Source organism: Giraffa tippelskirchi, chromosome 6, assembly GCF_054371585.1.
Source record: "Giraffa tippelskirchi isolate mGirTip1 chromosome 6, T2T-mGirTip1v1.2.pri, whole genome shotgun sequence".
Lineage (NCBI taxonomy): Eukaryota > Metazoa > Chordata > Mammalia > Artiodactyla > Giraffidae > Giraffa > Giraffa tippelskirchi.
The window spans coordinates 54,423,591-54,439,400 of NC_137280.1; the positions used below are offsets into that span (position 1 = coordinate 54,423,591).

General features: G+C 41.0%; 1 long non-coding RNA gene and 1 other non-coding gene across 2 annotated transcripts; both read right to left on the minus strand.

Moving 5' to 3' along the window:
- Positions 1-2,798: 2,798 nt before the first annotated feature.
- On the minus strand, positions 2,799-2,962 carry LOC145511859 (U1 spliceosomal RNA). Its single transcript, XR_014058231.1, has one exon. It is a non-coding gene; the product is annotated as a U1 spliceosomal RNA (small nuclear RNA).
- Positions 2,963-12,413: 9,451 nt separating this feature from the next.
- Positions 12,414-15,737, minus strand: LOC145511524 (uncharacterized). The gene is made up of 2 exons (XR_014057915.1): positions 15,600-15,737; positions 12,414-14,916 (listed from the first exon to the last, which is right to left on the minus strand). It is a non-coding gene; the product is annotated as an uncharacterized LOC145511524 (long non-coding RNA).
- Positions 15,738-15,810: the final 73 nt, after the last annotated feature.

Below are 15,810 nucleotides of genomic sequence, written 5' to 3' on the forward strand. Positions count from 1 at the left end.
ACATCTTCCCTGCTCCTGGGAACCACATAGATGACACAGAGAAAAGGGGCTAGGGATCTTATAAACCCCGTGGTCAGGGACACTAAGAGAGAGAGAAAATGTACAGACTCCAAATGTCAGCAGCTTGCCGGGAAAGAAAGCGGGGAGCCATGGAGGGTGGCTCAGGGGAGGACCTTGTCATGGCAGATACCAGAAAGACTGCAAAAATACATGCTCTGAAGAGCAGGTGACCATGTAGAGGGCACAAGTTGAGGATGAAACTCCTGAAAACAGGGCTGAGATCATACAGAGTTAAGCTTACAAGAGTTATGAGAGAGTAAAAGAGAACAGAGAGTGTTGAGGAGGGTCTGTCTATCCACTGCTGAGCTCGGAAAGCAGTTAAATGAGAGGGTCATTGGGTATGGGGTCAGGAAACACAGGACAGGCACAGAAGCCCCCTGATAAGCACAGAGAAATGAATAACTTGCCCAGGGTCACACAGCTAAGCGATTGGGCCAGAACCCATGTCCTTAACCATTCTACTTCATCACCTAGAATGGTGGTAATGTCAGGGAATACCCAACTCTTAGTTTCATGATTTCAAATGTTTAAATGTATTTTATCTAATTCACAAAAGTCAACCAAGAAAATTACTGTTGCAGGCGTTACTTGGTACAACATTAGGATAGTGTCATTGGGGATGGTTTTTAAAGGGAAACAGAAAGGTATCTGACAAAAATAGTATGGTACCCAATGCTGATAGAAGGAGGTAGATATAGAGTATACTTGGGGCTTCCTTGGTGGCTCAGTGGTGAGGAATCCACCTGCCAGTGCAGGAGATGCAGGTTCACTCCCTGAGTTGGGAAGATACCCTGGAGAAGGAAATGGCAACCCACTCCAGTATTCTTGCCTGGAAAATTCCACAGTTAGAGGAGCCTGGTGGGCTACAGTTCATGAGGTTGCAAAGAGTTGAACACGACTTAGCAACTGAGCATGCATGCATTAAATGGGAGCAGACAGTTTATTTCTTTTATAAAAAATCCTTTAATATGAAAGAGGAAAATCAAAAAAACTTTATCCTTAGAGACCTATAAAAGGAGCTATTGGCTACTTGAAAAAAACAAGGTTCTATTTTTTTTTAACCTAGGAAACAGTATAGAGAGCTTTGAAGTTAAAGGTATGGTAATAATACAAATTAAAATTCATTAGGAAAATTGATACATAAAGATAAATGAATTTCTCAGAAACCAGAAGAAAAGCAAAATACATTGAAAATAGCAAGACAAGGCAATGGGAGGCTCAGTCTTAGAAGTCTAATATCCTAATTTTAGAAGTTCTAGGAAGAGAAAAACATGGAAAATAGGATAAAAATATCAACAATTTAGGAAACAAAACTCTCCAGATTGAAAAGATGTAGTATTGATTTCCCAGAAAATGAATGAAAACACACTACAAGAAGGCATATCACCATAAGATTTTGGAACAGTAGGGGCAATGAGAAAGTCCTGAAAACCTCCAGGAATTTTATTAAAAATCCAGATCACATACCAAAGATAAGAATCCTGAAAGATAATAGAGGCTACTACTTACAAAATTCTGAGGGAAAATCATTTCCAACTTAGAATTCTATACCCAGCCAAACTATCACCTGAATGGACAAGGTGACTAAAGACCTCTCCACACATGCAAGGTCTCAAAATTTTACTTCTGTGCACCTTTTCTCAGGAAACTACTTGAGGGTTTACTCCACCAAAAGAGAGTATATAAACCAAAGAAGAAGAAAAAGAAAACATAGGATCCAGGAAACCAGTACAATACAGAGACAAAGGGCAAAGCTGATGGTGAGTAAAGATTACAAGCAGATTAGAGCAGGTCTGAAGACTCAAAGACAATAAAGTAAATGAATATCTGTGTTTGAATGGACTGAAAGAACCATAATTTGAAGAGAGTCTGGATTTAACTTAATGATGAGTACAGAGAAAACAAAGCAAATAGAACAGAAAGTTTATTAGCCTTTGCTGCTGCTGCTGCTGCTAAGTCGCTTCAGTCGTGTCCGACTCTGTGCGACCCCATAGATGGCAGCCCACCAGGCTCCTCCGTCCCTGGGATTCTCCAGGCAAGAACACTGGAGTGGGTTGCCATTTCCTTCTCCAATGCATGAAAGTGAAAAGTGAAAGTGAAGTCACTCAGTCATGTCCAACTCTTCGAAACCCCATGGACTGCAGCCTACCAGGCTCCTCCGTCCATGGGATTGTCCAGGCAAGAGTACTGGAGTGGGGTACCATTGCCTTCTCCGTATTAGCCTTTAGGGAGCATGAAATATTGGGCAACACAAGAAAAGCCAATTTTCATAAAAAATGATTCAATTCAAAATAGCCTTGTAGAGCTCTAATGATGTAATGCAGTATGTTGATCTAATCAGAGCTATAACATAAAAATGATGAAATGAAGAATGGAGAGGAATTATGACTATAGAGAACAGGAATAGGAGTGATCCTAATTTTCCAAAGAGAGAAGTTACTAAACGATAACTGAAACTAAACAAATCAAGAAGAGTCTACATAAGCACACTATTTAGAGGTGCAGACTTAGACAACAAAATTGATAGTAAAAAGTTAAAAGTGGTTGGGAGACTCTAAGAGTTTGTGTGGCATCCTAGAGGGATTTTGGCGGGTAGTAATAATTCTAGTGCAAATATTTGACTCTTTGATGTGCATGTATAACTGATGAAAATCAAGACTAAATTCAAAAATAAAAAGAAATTGAGTGTGTGGCTAGGTCTTAGGAGAAGATGGACGATAGGGACATATTTTTTTCTTTAGGGCATAGCATGAACACAGTCCCCTACTACCACAAATTATGTGATCGAGATTCCCACATTTGGGGAAATTACAGAAGTCAGCACATCAGGAGTGCAATGGATGAGCCTCGCCCTGGGAAAACCACCTTCCTGATCATGGTATCTCTCCTGCCAGGTAAGTATGATAGGGACATATTTTAATGTGGTTTTTCTATGAAAAGAATTTTAAGAAACAAACAATATCAAAGTGACTGAACTAAATATTTTTTGATGTTGATACATGTGCATCAACTCACTATGAGTAATCCATACTTTCTTTATAATAGAGTAATAAAACAGTACTGCTGCTGCTGCTGCTAAGTCGCTTCAGTCGTGTCCGACTCTGTGTGACCCCATAGACGGAAGCCCACCAGGTTCCCTCCTCCCTGGGATTCTCCAGGCAAGAACACTGGAGTGGGTTGCCATTTCCTTCTCCAATGCATGAAAGTGAAAAGTTAAAGTGAAGTCGTTCAGTCGTGTCGACTCTTAGCGACCCCATGGATGGAAAATCTTCCGTCCATGGGATTTTCCAGGCAAGAGTACTGGAGTGAGGTGCCATTGCCTTCTCCGATTAAAACAGTACAGTCTCCCCCAAAAGACTAAAAGAAAAACACAAGCCACCCATTCAGCTAAGGAAAGCAGAAGCAGCCGAGAAGGACTGAACTAAAGCAAGACAGCTTCCGGAACACTGCTGGATAGGGCATCAGATTACAAAAAGGGAAAACCTAAAGGTCTATGGAATAATAGAGTGAAGCCAGATGAAATTTAAAGGGAAAGGAGAAAAAAAAACCTTGACGGAATAATGGCAGCCAATGCCAGAAGCCAGTCCTTGTACAGAGGAGTCGAGTTACAGAATCTCCCTGGCTTCAGAACTGGAAGTAGACCTTGCCCCCTTTAGGAACGGTAAATCATATTAGAACTCACTGTACTGTCCCTCTCACCAAACATTTGTCAAACACTGAGTAATGGTGAAGTCCTTAAGAAATTTCAATTCTGCCACAAGATGAAGAATAAGAATCTTTTTTAAAGACAGAAAAAATAACCCGTTTTCTCCCCTATTTCTCAAGTGAATGTCATGACAAGGGTCACACTGGTCTCCTCTGGGTAGATCACGTGATCATCACCCATTGTCTCCTGGAATGTTTCTTTCCACAATTATTTCTTAATTTCCTGCTATCATGGATTTCCCTGGTGGCTCAGTGGTACAGAATCTGCTTGTCAATGCAGGAGATGCAAGTTCCATCCCTGGGTCGGGAAGATCCCCTGGAGAGGGCAATGGCAACCCACTCCATCATTTTTACCTGGGTAATCCCATGGACAGAAGAGCCTGACAGGCTATAGTCCATGAGTTCACAAAGAGTCGGAGATGACTTAGCATCCAAACAACAACAGGTCTACTATCCAGTATTGGTTTTAATTAGATTTGAGGGAAACTTTTAGATTACATTTATCAGCATTCTTCCCACTCTCCAGATTTTACAGATTTCTCCTTAGGCAACAAAAATCTAATTTTAAAGAAGTTTTTTTTTTCCTCCTAATTCTCTGAAGAGGGTCCCAGAGTGAGATCTTTATTTGGAACTCACAACCGGGCAGGCACCTGATGAGAGTAGAGGGACCCCCATGATTGGTGTTTTATTTGTGAAACTGAAAGTGAAAGTCACTCAGTCGTGTCAGACTCTGCAGCCCCACAGACTATACAGTCCATGGAATTCTCCAGGCCAGAATACTGGAGTGGGTAGCTGTTCCCAACCCAGGGATCGAACCCAAGTCTCCCGCATTGCAGGTGGATTCTCTACCAGCTGAGCCACCAGGGAAGCCTGTACAGAGGCTCAAAGACCTCATAGAAGAGACCACTAAGAAGTTGGGGCTGTTATTAATAGTTGGCTCCCACCCACAATCCCTCTGCCTCTCCCCATCAAAAGGACACAACCACAACCAGGAAAAAAATGACTTCTCCTTAATTGGGGAGGAACTGTTCAAATAGAAAATAAATTTACCCTGAAGAGGATATCAGGGTTGCCCTAGAGAAGGAAGGAGAAAGCTGTTTTGAGGCTCCTTCCAGGAATTTGCCCCTGGAGCGAGTGGAGGCTCTAGGTGGAGTCGAAATGAGAACACTGGAAGGAACGAGGCGCCAGGGGGCGCTGCTGGCTCGCTGCTGGGGTGCGCTGCTCCCTGCCTGCAGTGTGGACAGTCCTCAAGGGACAGAGGGCAGTAGCCTGGAGAGATGTCAGGCACTCACAGGACAGGCAGGCAGTGTCCCTAGCAGAGGGAAGGGGGTACCCACCTCTCCTGACTGTAGCCGTGTTTGGTGATTCTTCCGCCTGGGAAAGTCGAGGAAACCAAAGAGTGAATCAGGCATGCTTCTTGTTTTCAAGGAGCTTTTAGCCTACCACCAACAGTTTTACTAAAACTATATATATATTTTTTTAAATAAATACTTTACATACCACATACCAAAATCACTTCCAGATGGATTAGAGAGCATCTGTAGAACTGGAGGAAAATAGAATTGAATAGTTAATATGAATTTGCAGGAGGAGGAGATTTCCAAGTTTTTATAAAAGCAGTGAAAAAAAAAATTTATAAAGGAGATTGTCAGGTTTAATTATATAAAAATTATAACTTCTGGATATTAAAATGTGAATAAATAAAATATGAACAAAGGACTGAGAAAAATATTTAGCCAAAATGTGACTGGGAAAAAAGGTTAATTTTTTTTTCTATAAAGAACACATCAAAATAAAACTAAAAAATTATCATGCCCTAATAGGGAAACAGAAAAAATTCTTGAAAAGTCAACTCATAATAAAGAAAATACATTTAGGACACAAATATAAAAAAAAAGGAAAATATCTCACAAGTACTGAAGAACAGCAAATTAAAAATACAGTGTCTTAAAAATACATACATGCACAAAATCCTTACTGCTAATGAAGTTGTGGCAAAACAGGATCTTCCATGCATTGCTGGTGGCAGTATAGGATACAATAATTTGGAAAGTACTTGCAGTTTGGCAATGTATATCAAGATACTCCAAAACATTTATATTCACTGATTCAATAATTATGTCTCTGGAAATCCATCTTACCAAATACTAATTAAAACATAAAATAAGCATCTTAATGAACAGAATGTTCACTCAGGGCCATTTATTCTGGAGAAAAATTCAAAACAAGGTAAATATCCAAAATGATTAAATAAATTACAATACACAGTTGATTCAAAATGTTATGATGGTGGTGATAATATGAAAATACTTGTACTACATCATTAAGTGAATGAGGAAGAGTCTAAAACTTTGTATTAGTTTGATTATTACCTTTTAAAAGTCAACATATTTTTCATAAAATATACAGACAAAAAGACTGAAAGAAGTTTTGTTTGTTTGGGGCTGGTTGGCTGGGGAACTATGAATGTTTCTTTTCTTTCTTTTTTAAAACTTTTCTCTTTTTTCCAATTTCTAAAAATTCTTTATAACATAAACATTTAAAAAATGAAAAGTCACAAAAATCACTTGCATTTCTATACATTAACAATGAACAATCTGAAAAGAAAATCAAGAAAACAACTCCACTTGTAATACATCAAAAAGAATAAAATACTTAGGAATAAATCTAACCATCAACATAGAAGACTTATACCCTGATAACTACAAAACGTTGCTGAAAGAAATTAAAGAAGATACAGATAAATAGAAAGACATCTCATGTTCATGGATTGGAAGACTTTAATATTGTTAAAAATGCCTATACTACTCAAAGTGATCTACATATTCAACATAATCCCTATCAAAACCTCGATGGAAATTCTTCAGAAATAGAAAAATTCATCCTTAAATTCATAGGGCATTTCAAGGGACCTCTGATAACCAAAACAATTTTGAAGAAGAACAAATTTGAAAGCCTCACACTTCCTGTTTCAAAACATTACAAAGATCCAGTAAGCAAAAGAGCATGGTACTAGCATAAAGACAGAGAAATAGACCAATAGAATACAATAAAAGAGCCCAGAAATAAGCCCTCACTTACATTGTCAAATGATTTTTGATAAGGGTGGTGAGACCACTTAGTTGGGAAAGGACTGTCTCTTGACCAAATGGTTCTGGGAACTGGATATCCTCATGCAAAAGAATGACATGGGACCCTTATACCATATGCAAAAATTAACTCAAAATGGATTAAAATCTAAACATAAACCCTAAAACTATAAGATTCATAGAAGAAAACATAAGAGGAAATCTTCACGATATTGGACTTGGGAATAATTTCTTGGATATGACACTGAAGGCACAGGCAACAAAAGCAAAAATGAACAAACGGGACTACACCAAACTTCAAAACCTATGCACGTGAAAGGAGACAAAGTGGAAAGGCAACCTACGGAATACAAGGAGTTATTTGCAAGTCCTGTATCTGATAACAGGTTATATTCAGGATATATGACAAACTCCTACAATTCAACAACTAAAATCAAATAACTTGAATTTCAAACGGGCAAAGGAATTCAGACACCCCCAGAGGAAATATACAAAGATATGAAAAGATGCTCATTATCACGAATCGTCACAGAAATGCAAATCAAAACCAAAACAAGGTATCGCCTAACGTCCATTTGGATGACTACTAGCAAAATATCCCAAAATATCAAATGCTGAGGATGTGGAGACATTGAAATGCTTGTGCACTATGGGTGGGACTGTAAAACTATGCAGCAGTCTCTATTGAGTATTCTTTTTAATATTTATTTATTTGGCTGCTTCAGGTCTTGGTTGCAACACTCAGGACACTCAGGATCTTCACTGAGGTGAAGACTCTTTAGTTGTTATGTGTGAGCTTAGCTGCCCCACAGCATGTGGGATCTTAGTTCCCCGACCAGGGATCCAACTTGCATCCCCTGCATTGCAAGGCAGATTCTTAACTACTGGACCACCAGAGAAGTCCCCTCTATTGAGTATTGAAACAGTATTGAGGTTCCTAAAAAAAATGTAAAAAGGAACTACCATGTGATCCAGCAGTCCCACTTCTAACATATATAAAAAGAATTGAAAGACAAACTGTGGTTATTCAGATTGGAGTATTTGGCAGACATTTCCTGGGGAATGAATGAAGTGAGCCCATCAACAAGGAAAACAATCAGTAGTCAATTATCAATAATAAAAATCTGGGCTTCAAGCAAAAATTCGAACTTTGGAAAACTTGCAGCTGCCACCATGAACTTCACAGCATCCCAATACATAACGACTTTACTGTAGTGATGTTAACAGATGTGACATTTTAATATTATATAATGAAACATTTAGACGAGCTGCATAAGCCAGTGAATCAATATTTTCCAAAAGACCAATGCACAATGTTGCAAAATTATGCATGAGTAAAGGTAAAAGATCCATTCAAGGTACTAGTGTGTGTGTGTGTTAGTTGCTCAGTTGTGTTCGACTCTTGGCCACCCCATGGACTGTAGCCGCCAGGCTCCTCCGTCCATGGAATTCTCCAGGCAAGAATACTGGAGTGGGTTGCCATTTCCTTCTCCAGCAAGGTACTAGAGACTGATGTTTTTTAATGTAAGAGAATACAAAAAGGTCAGGGATATGGTTTCAGATTCCGACTGTAATTAATCTTTAAGAAAATATCACTGGGACTTCCCTGGCAGTCCAGTGGTTAGGACTCTGCTCTTCCAAAGCAGGGGTGCGGGATCAATCCCTGGTCAGGGAACGAAGGTCCCACATGGACGAGGTGTGACCAAAAAATAAAATTAAAAAAAAAAAAACCTGAGGGACTGCAATAAAAATTGAGATAAAAGCAGAAATCAATGAATCAGAAGACAAAAATAAAATAAAACTTAAAACGAAGAAACTACCACTCATCCAGCTTTGGTATGTCAAAGACTATCCATGAATATCTGAAAAGATAATTAAAATTATCCTCCTTTTACCAGCTACGTATCTGTGCCTCTACAAAAACAGAGTATTATGACAGACTGGATGCAGAAAGCAGATATGATATTTCTTCCTCTATGATGCCAGACATTAAAGAGATTTGCAAAAATGTAAAAACAGTGCCACTCTTCTCACTGAACTTTTTTGTTACGGAAAATATCCTTACTTTTCATAACAATATGTGGTGCCAAAGAAGCAACTCGGGAAGTTTTTCCTGCATGCCCTAGAAAAGTTTACGGAGTAGTGAGGTAATGGGTGCCTTAAAGATTTGGTAGGATGCATGCTTTTTTGAGAGGTTAACTATAAACTAACTTTTTAACTATATACTTTCTATGGTAGTTGATTTGTCTCAGTCTCTCTTTTCTGGGGTCAGTTTTGGCAATTTAAATGTTCTAGAACAGTGATCCTCAAACTTTTTGGTCTTAGGAACTCTTTATATGCTTAAAAATTATTGAGGATCCCAAAAAGCTTTTGTTTATGTGACTTGTATCTACAGATACTGGCTATGAAAAGTGAAAGTCGCTCAGTCGTGTCCAACTCTTTGCGACCCCATGGACTATACAGTCCATGGAATTCTCCAGGCCAGAACACTAGAGTGGGTAGTCTTTCCCTTGTCCAGGGAATCTTCCCAAATCCAGGGATCAAACCCAGGCCTTCCACATTGCAGGCGGATTCTTTACCAACTGAGCTATAAGGGAAGCCCTATATTTGTGATAATAGAGACCAAAAATTGGGAAATTTAAAAACATTTACTTATTTAAAAATGGTAACAGATTAAAAATATAGCAATGAATAAATTTGTATATTCACAATGTTGTAGTTATCTGTAGATGAACAGAAAAGCTGCCACACAGTGGGCAGATGAAAATAGCACATGGTTACAATCTCACTTCCTGTGGATTGGGAATCCAAGCAGACTCAGAAGGGTTCCTGCTCAGGGTCCCTTGTGAAGGCTGCACTCAAGCTGTAGCCTCCTGCAGGGAGAAGATGGCTCCCAACACCCAGAGTAACTAGCAGCATCTCAGTGCTTTGGGGCTGTTGCCCCGGGAGCCTCAGTTCCTTGCTGGCCACAGGATGCCTTCATTCCCTGCACACACGCCTCTCCATCCAGTGTCTCCCGTGGGGATAACTGCTCCACCAAAGCTAGTGACCGGGGGCCAGCAGGCCAGGGATCAGCATCTTAGTTAACCTAGTCATGGAGGTGACAGCCCAGCACTTTCCCTGAAGAGGAGGGCATGATCACAAGGACAGGAATTGCAGGTGGGACGGTGAGCGTGGGGGTCTCATCAGAGGGCGTCCCCATACAGGAACGATGGGGCACAATTCACCCGTGGTGACAGCCAGGGGCTCCAATCTTCTCACAAAGGAAGGCAAGCTGTAGAAATCTTTTCTAAAAATTGTGGGGACTTCCCTGGTGGTCCAGTGGCAGAGACTGTGCGGGCCCAATGGAGGGGGGCCCAGATTAGATCCCTGGTCAGGCAATTAGATCCCACATGCTGCAACCAAGACCTGGCAAAGACAAAGAAAAAAGTGTACGAATTCTATATAACATGAAAAGCACAAGCCCAGGGAAAAAGTAACTGATAAGATAAACACATCCCTGGCTCTCCTGCAGGACACTGAAGTCACCAGGTGTGGCTATGGAAATCCTCTGCAGGTTACCTGTGAAAGCTAGAAAATGGTGCTGAGTAATTCTTCAGGTTGTAACAAGGGACAGTAGCATCTCTAGGCCTGCAGGCCTAGGAACAGGAGGATTAAAGGGAGGAGGGGTGTACTGAGGCCCAGAGGGCCTGGCATTCAGCCCCACCCCTACAGAGAACTCCCTGAGCTCAGCAGTTCAATATGATTGAAAATTACCAACCCCGAAGCAGGCTGCATATGAACCATTGTCAGTGAAAAGACCTTCTTGCGTCCTTGGTTCTTTTCCACTGCTCGCTTTATGGACCCAATGTTAATGAGCAAATAGAGTTAACTGACTGTGGCTGTCTATGGAATTTCACACTAAAAATTGAAAGAGTTTAAAAAATGAGGATTTTTGGATAAAGATGTTGTACATCATACAATGGAGTATCACTCAGCCATAAAAAGGAATGAAATAATGCCATTTGCAGCAACATGGATGGACCTAGAGATTGTCATACTGAGTGAATTAAGTCAGACAAGACACTTATCATATAATATTTCTTATAAGTGTAATCTTAAAAAAGGTACAAATGAATCTATTTAAAAAACAAATGGACTCACAGATGCAGAAAACAAAGTAGGGGGGAGGGATGAATTAGGAGAGTGAGACTGACATAGACACACTACTATATATAAACTACAGAACTAATAAGGACCCACTATACAGGACAGAGAACTTCACCCAATAATCTGTAATGACCTTCATGGGAAAAGGATCTAAGAGAGTAGATATATGTAAATGTATAATTTATTCACTTTGCTATACAGTGGAAACTAACATTGTAAATCAACTCTACTCCAATACAAAAAAATTTTAAATGTAGATTCCACCTTAAAATGGATCTCTACAAGGAGATCAAACCAGTCAATTCTAAAGGAAATCAATCCTAAATATTCATTGGAAGGACTGATGTTGAAGCTGAAGCTGCAATTACCAGGCCACCTGATGCAAAGAACTGACTCACTGGAAAAGACCCTGAGGCTGGGAAAGATTGAAGGCAGGAGGAGAAGGGGACGACAAAGGATGAGATGGTTGGATGGCATCATGAAGGATCACTGACTTGATGGACATGAGTTTGAGGAAGCTCCGGGAATTGGTGATGGGACAGGGAAGCCTGGCGTGCTGCAGTTCATGCGGTCGCAAAGAGTCGGTCACAACTGAATGACTGAACTGAACTGATCTTAAAATGGACACATATTAGTAGCTGAATGAAATTTCTGACCTCAACTAGAGTGAAGTCTATAAAGCCTCTCTATGTCATTTTCTTTAACATAAGAGGATTTTAACCTCTCAGACATTCTAATGCTACTAGCGATGAAGATTAGACTCACGTACACTGAGAAACAGGGCTTCCCGGGTGCCTGTCAATGCAGGTTACACATAACAACGCAGGTTTGATCCCTGGGTCAGGAAGATCCCCTGGAGGAGAGCAAGGCAACCCACTCCAGTAGTCTTGCCTGGGAAATCCCATGGACAAAGGAGCCTGGTGGGGTACCGTCCATGTGGTCGCACAGAGTCGGACACAAGTGAAGCTACTTGGCATACACGCACAAACAGAAATAGTACAGGACAGTGGCCGAGATGCAGTCTCTGAGGTTCAAACTAGACAGCACAGGTTCAGACAGCAGCTTTTCCTGTGACCTTGGGCAGGTCACCTAAGCTCAGCTTTCTCATATATATAGAACATGAACCCAAGGTTGACGTGAGGATCAAACAAATGGCTATTCACACAGGTAGTCCATTTCCAACAGTGTTGGCTACTATCATGTAGGTGACAGTACACATTAGGTGCTCTGAGCTCACCTGAAATCCTAATAAAGCAGGAGCCTCCTTTCCACACAACATAGGTGGACACGAGATGAAGTTTTTATTCTTTCTCTTTCTGGTTTCTATTCTGAAATTTCAGAGTGAGGAGCTTTCACAGGAATTTTATTTAGATCAAAAATTAAATAAAATAGTATCTAAGCAGAGTCATCCACATTCGACAATGTGTTTTTATTATTTTCTCTCCACACGTACACATGGGTACCATGAACTGAGTCGTTTTGAACTGTTGTTAATTTCCTTTTGGAAATAGTTTGATGACACTGTCATTGCAGCAAAAGACCAGCAGATGGCTGTCCACAAAAACACACAAATACCTGCAGTAAAAAGCTTTACAAGATAGTTTCCAAAGAACTACAAAAATTAGTGCAAGAAAGGTATGGATGTCGATATTGAAAACACAGACTTTGCAACGGTCTTAAGAATACTTTTTAACAGAGTTGGTTGCCAAGGGAGAAGGAGGGTGGGGAGGGATGGACTGGGAGTTTGGGATTAGCAAACTATGATATGTAGACAAATAAACAACGAGGTCCTATTATATAGCATGGGGAATTACAATCAATATCCTGTGATAAACCATAATGGAAAAAAATATGAAAAAGAATATATATGTATACAACTGAATCACTTTGTTATACAGCAGAAATTAACACCACATTCTAAATCAACTATACTCCAATAAAATTTTTTTAAAGACTATTTTTACATTTGAAAATGAGACAAAAATTTAATTCTATTCTTCACACTAAAATCTTCGTCACTCTGCCAGAAGAATATCTATTGGGGCATAACCTTCCCAGAGGGCAATTTACTTAATGCCAAAGTGTTTAAAATTTGCTTATTCTTTGATGAAGCTATCAAGAAAATATATATATACCTGAGCTGAAAAATCTGTCTACAGCAGTGGTTCTCATTTTGGGGTGGTTTTGTCCCATGAGGGACATTTGATGATATCTAGGGATGTGTTTGTCACAACTGGAGGGGAGAGGGTGGGACAGGCATCCAGCAGACAGAGGCCAGGATAACCCTAGACATCCTACAACACACAGGACAGCCCCCCTCAACAGAGACTCATGTGGCCCCAAATATCAACTGTACCGAGATTGAGACACCCTGGACTAGAAGCATGTGCCTCATGTACTGTTTTTGTAAGAGTGAAGCAGTGAAAACAACTTAAGTGTCCAAAACAGAGAACTAGCTGAATAAATGACGAATGACTCTTCCATACCAGACAGTTGTTAAAAGGAATGTTACATAAGTATAATTATTGTGACAAAATATTCTGTGGATAAAGCTTACTGAACTGTATATGCAGTACGAGCCCATGTTTTAAAGGGCTACACACACAGCTGAGGGTGTAAATAGGTGGTCTATCTCTGAATGTGGCATTCTGTATTTTATTATTCTTTGTGCTTATCATTAATCTTTACTTTTTCTCCAATGAACATCTTACTAATATTAGAATATTACAATTTTAATACAAATTTGGATACCACAGCAGTTGATAACTTTTGAGAGAAAAATATATAACAAAATATTTGAAACTAAACCTTATAAACTTCAAAACACTGCTATTTTCATTGCATTCATCTAATATCTCAACCAGCTGTTTCCTTAGTACCAGTCACATCAAATAATTTTTCCCATAAATGCTGGGCCGTATTTTGCCTTTTCCTATACTGAAATTCTTTTTCTGTAGTCAGGAAGTCTAAGAATAGATGTACCACAATCACAAATGTACTTCTCAAGCACTCCACCACTGAATTTTTGGCCGTCTTTTGAGCACTTGTTCGTTCAGTCTCTCTGTAGTGTCCAACTCTTCGCGACCCCATGCACTGCAGCACGCCAGGCTTCCCTGTCCTTCACCGCCTCCCGGAGTTTGCTCAAACTCATGTCTCTTTTGAGCATAGTAAAACCTGAATGCTGCTGTAAGCCTTCTCTGAAGAAGCATACTCAGTACTAATGCAATTGTGGTTGATCACTACCGGGAGAGTTTAGGCAATTGTATTTTTGTCTATTTATGGCTGTTAGCCATGCCCAGGTGGTGCTAGTGGTAAAGAATCCACCTGCCAATGCAGGAGATGCAGGAGACTTTGGTTCAATCCCTGAGTCGGGAAGATCCCCTGGAGAAGGAAATGGCAAACCTGGAGAATTCCGGTATTCTTGCCTGGCGAATCCCATGGACAGAGGAACTTGGTGGGCTACAGTTCACAGGGTCACAAAGAGTCAGACACGACTGAGTCACTGAGCACCAGCCATGCCAAGATGTGAAAGCCCAAAGTTATGAAGCCTCATTTAGGTTACAACTAGTAAAACAAGAAAGCAGGGTTTTGGATTTTCTGCTGCAAATTCTACTAATAAAGTATTTACAGCCAATGGATGACATTTTAAAACAACTGAACAAAAAAATGTCCAAATTTTAACACTTACATTACTTGTTAAATGAAAGCAAAATCTAGAAGATATTCTTTGTGAGCCAAAGATAGCCAGGTATTAGCTGTGCCCGATTATCACGGGAAAAGTCAATGATATTATTCGATCTGTTTCAAGTATAATTTCCCTCCAAGGAACAGAAGAGAAAGGCTCAAGAAAGGCTCCGAACTGGAAGGATCTGATTTGAGTCGGAGCGAATCACGCTTATGCACTCAGGTTCACCTGTAAAATAATACGAGGTTATTGACCCTCACTTCAGCTCTGTATCAAAACTCAACTCACCCATTTCGTCCTACGTAACCACTCCGTCATCTGTAAGAATGGCTACCAGGTCAGCTGATCACTCTCGGGGTGTCCACTGCACTGTCCCATATCTGACTATGAATAGACAGACGCTCAGTATTGGGGAGGTCCTCGGGGATCTCGGCCAACCTCACTTTATCCCGACACAGAAGAGATAACACGCTTTTGAACTGAATCGGGTGGAGGGCCTGGGTGTCCACGCGGGGCCTCGGATGCACGACATGCCCCCAGATAAGCGGGCAGCGCGGGGAGCGTTGGCCCTTAGGTCCGGAGGGAAGAACTTCGCTCGCGTACTTTCTAGAAACAGACTGCAGATGCTTCTGCCTGCCTGGGAAGACAGAAGATGAAACACCACGAAAGGATGTTCCAGGCTATGAAAAATAACTGCTAATTAAAAAAAAAAATGACATGACCAGTTATTTTTCCTGATATCCACATGAGCTGTGCTCAGAAAAGCTACCGCTTCACACAGCACGAGTGATTCGGTTTCTACGGGCAGTGGACTTTGCAGGGTAGAAGCTACAAGCACGGAAAGCCGGCGGTCGGCACACCAAGCGGGGTAGTTTGTGGGGTTTTAGGTCAGGTCGCAGTCTCCCCATCACCTCCGTCAGGTGCCCCCGAGCACCACGCTGCCGGCACTCCACCTCCCGCCGCTCAGACTCCTCCTGGCCGACAGGGGGCGCGCGCAGCCACTCCTAGCCTGCCCCTTCTCGGGAGCCCTACCCTCGGCTCGCGCAACCGCCTTAGAGCCCGCCGGACGATTCCTCTTCCGGGTCAGCGCGGAGAGGCTTACGGGACCCGGATGCAAACGCG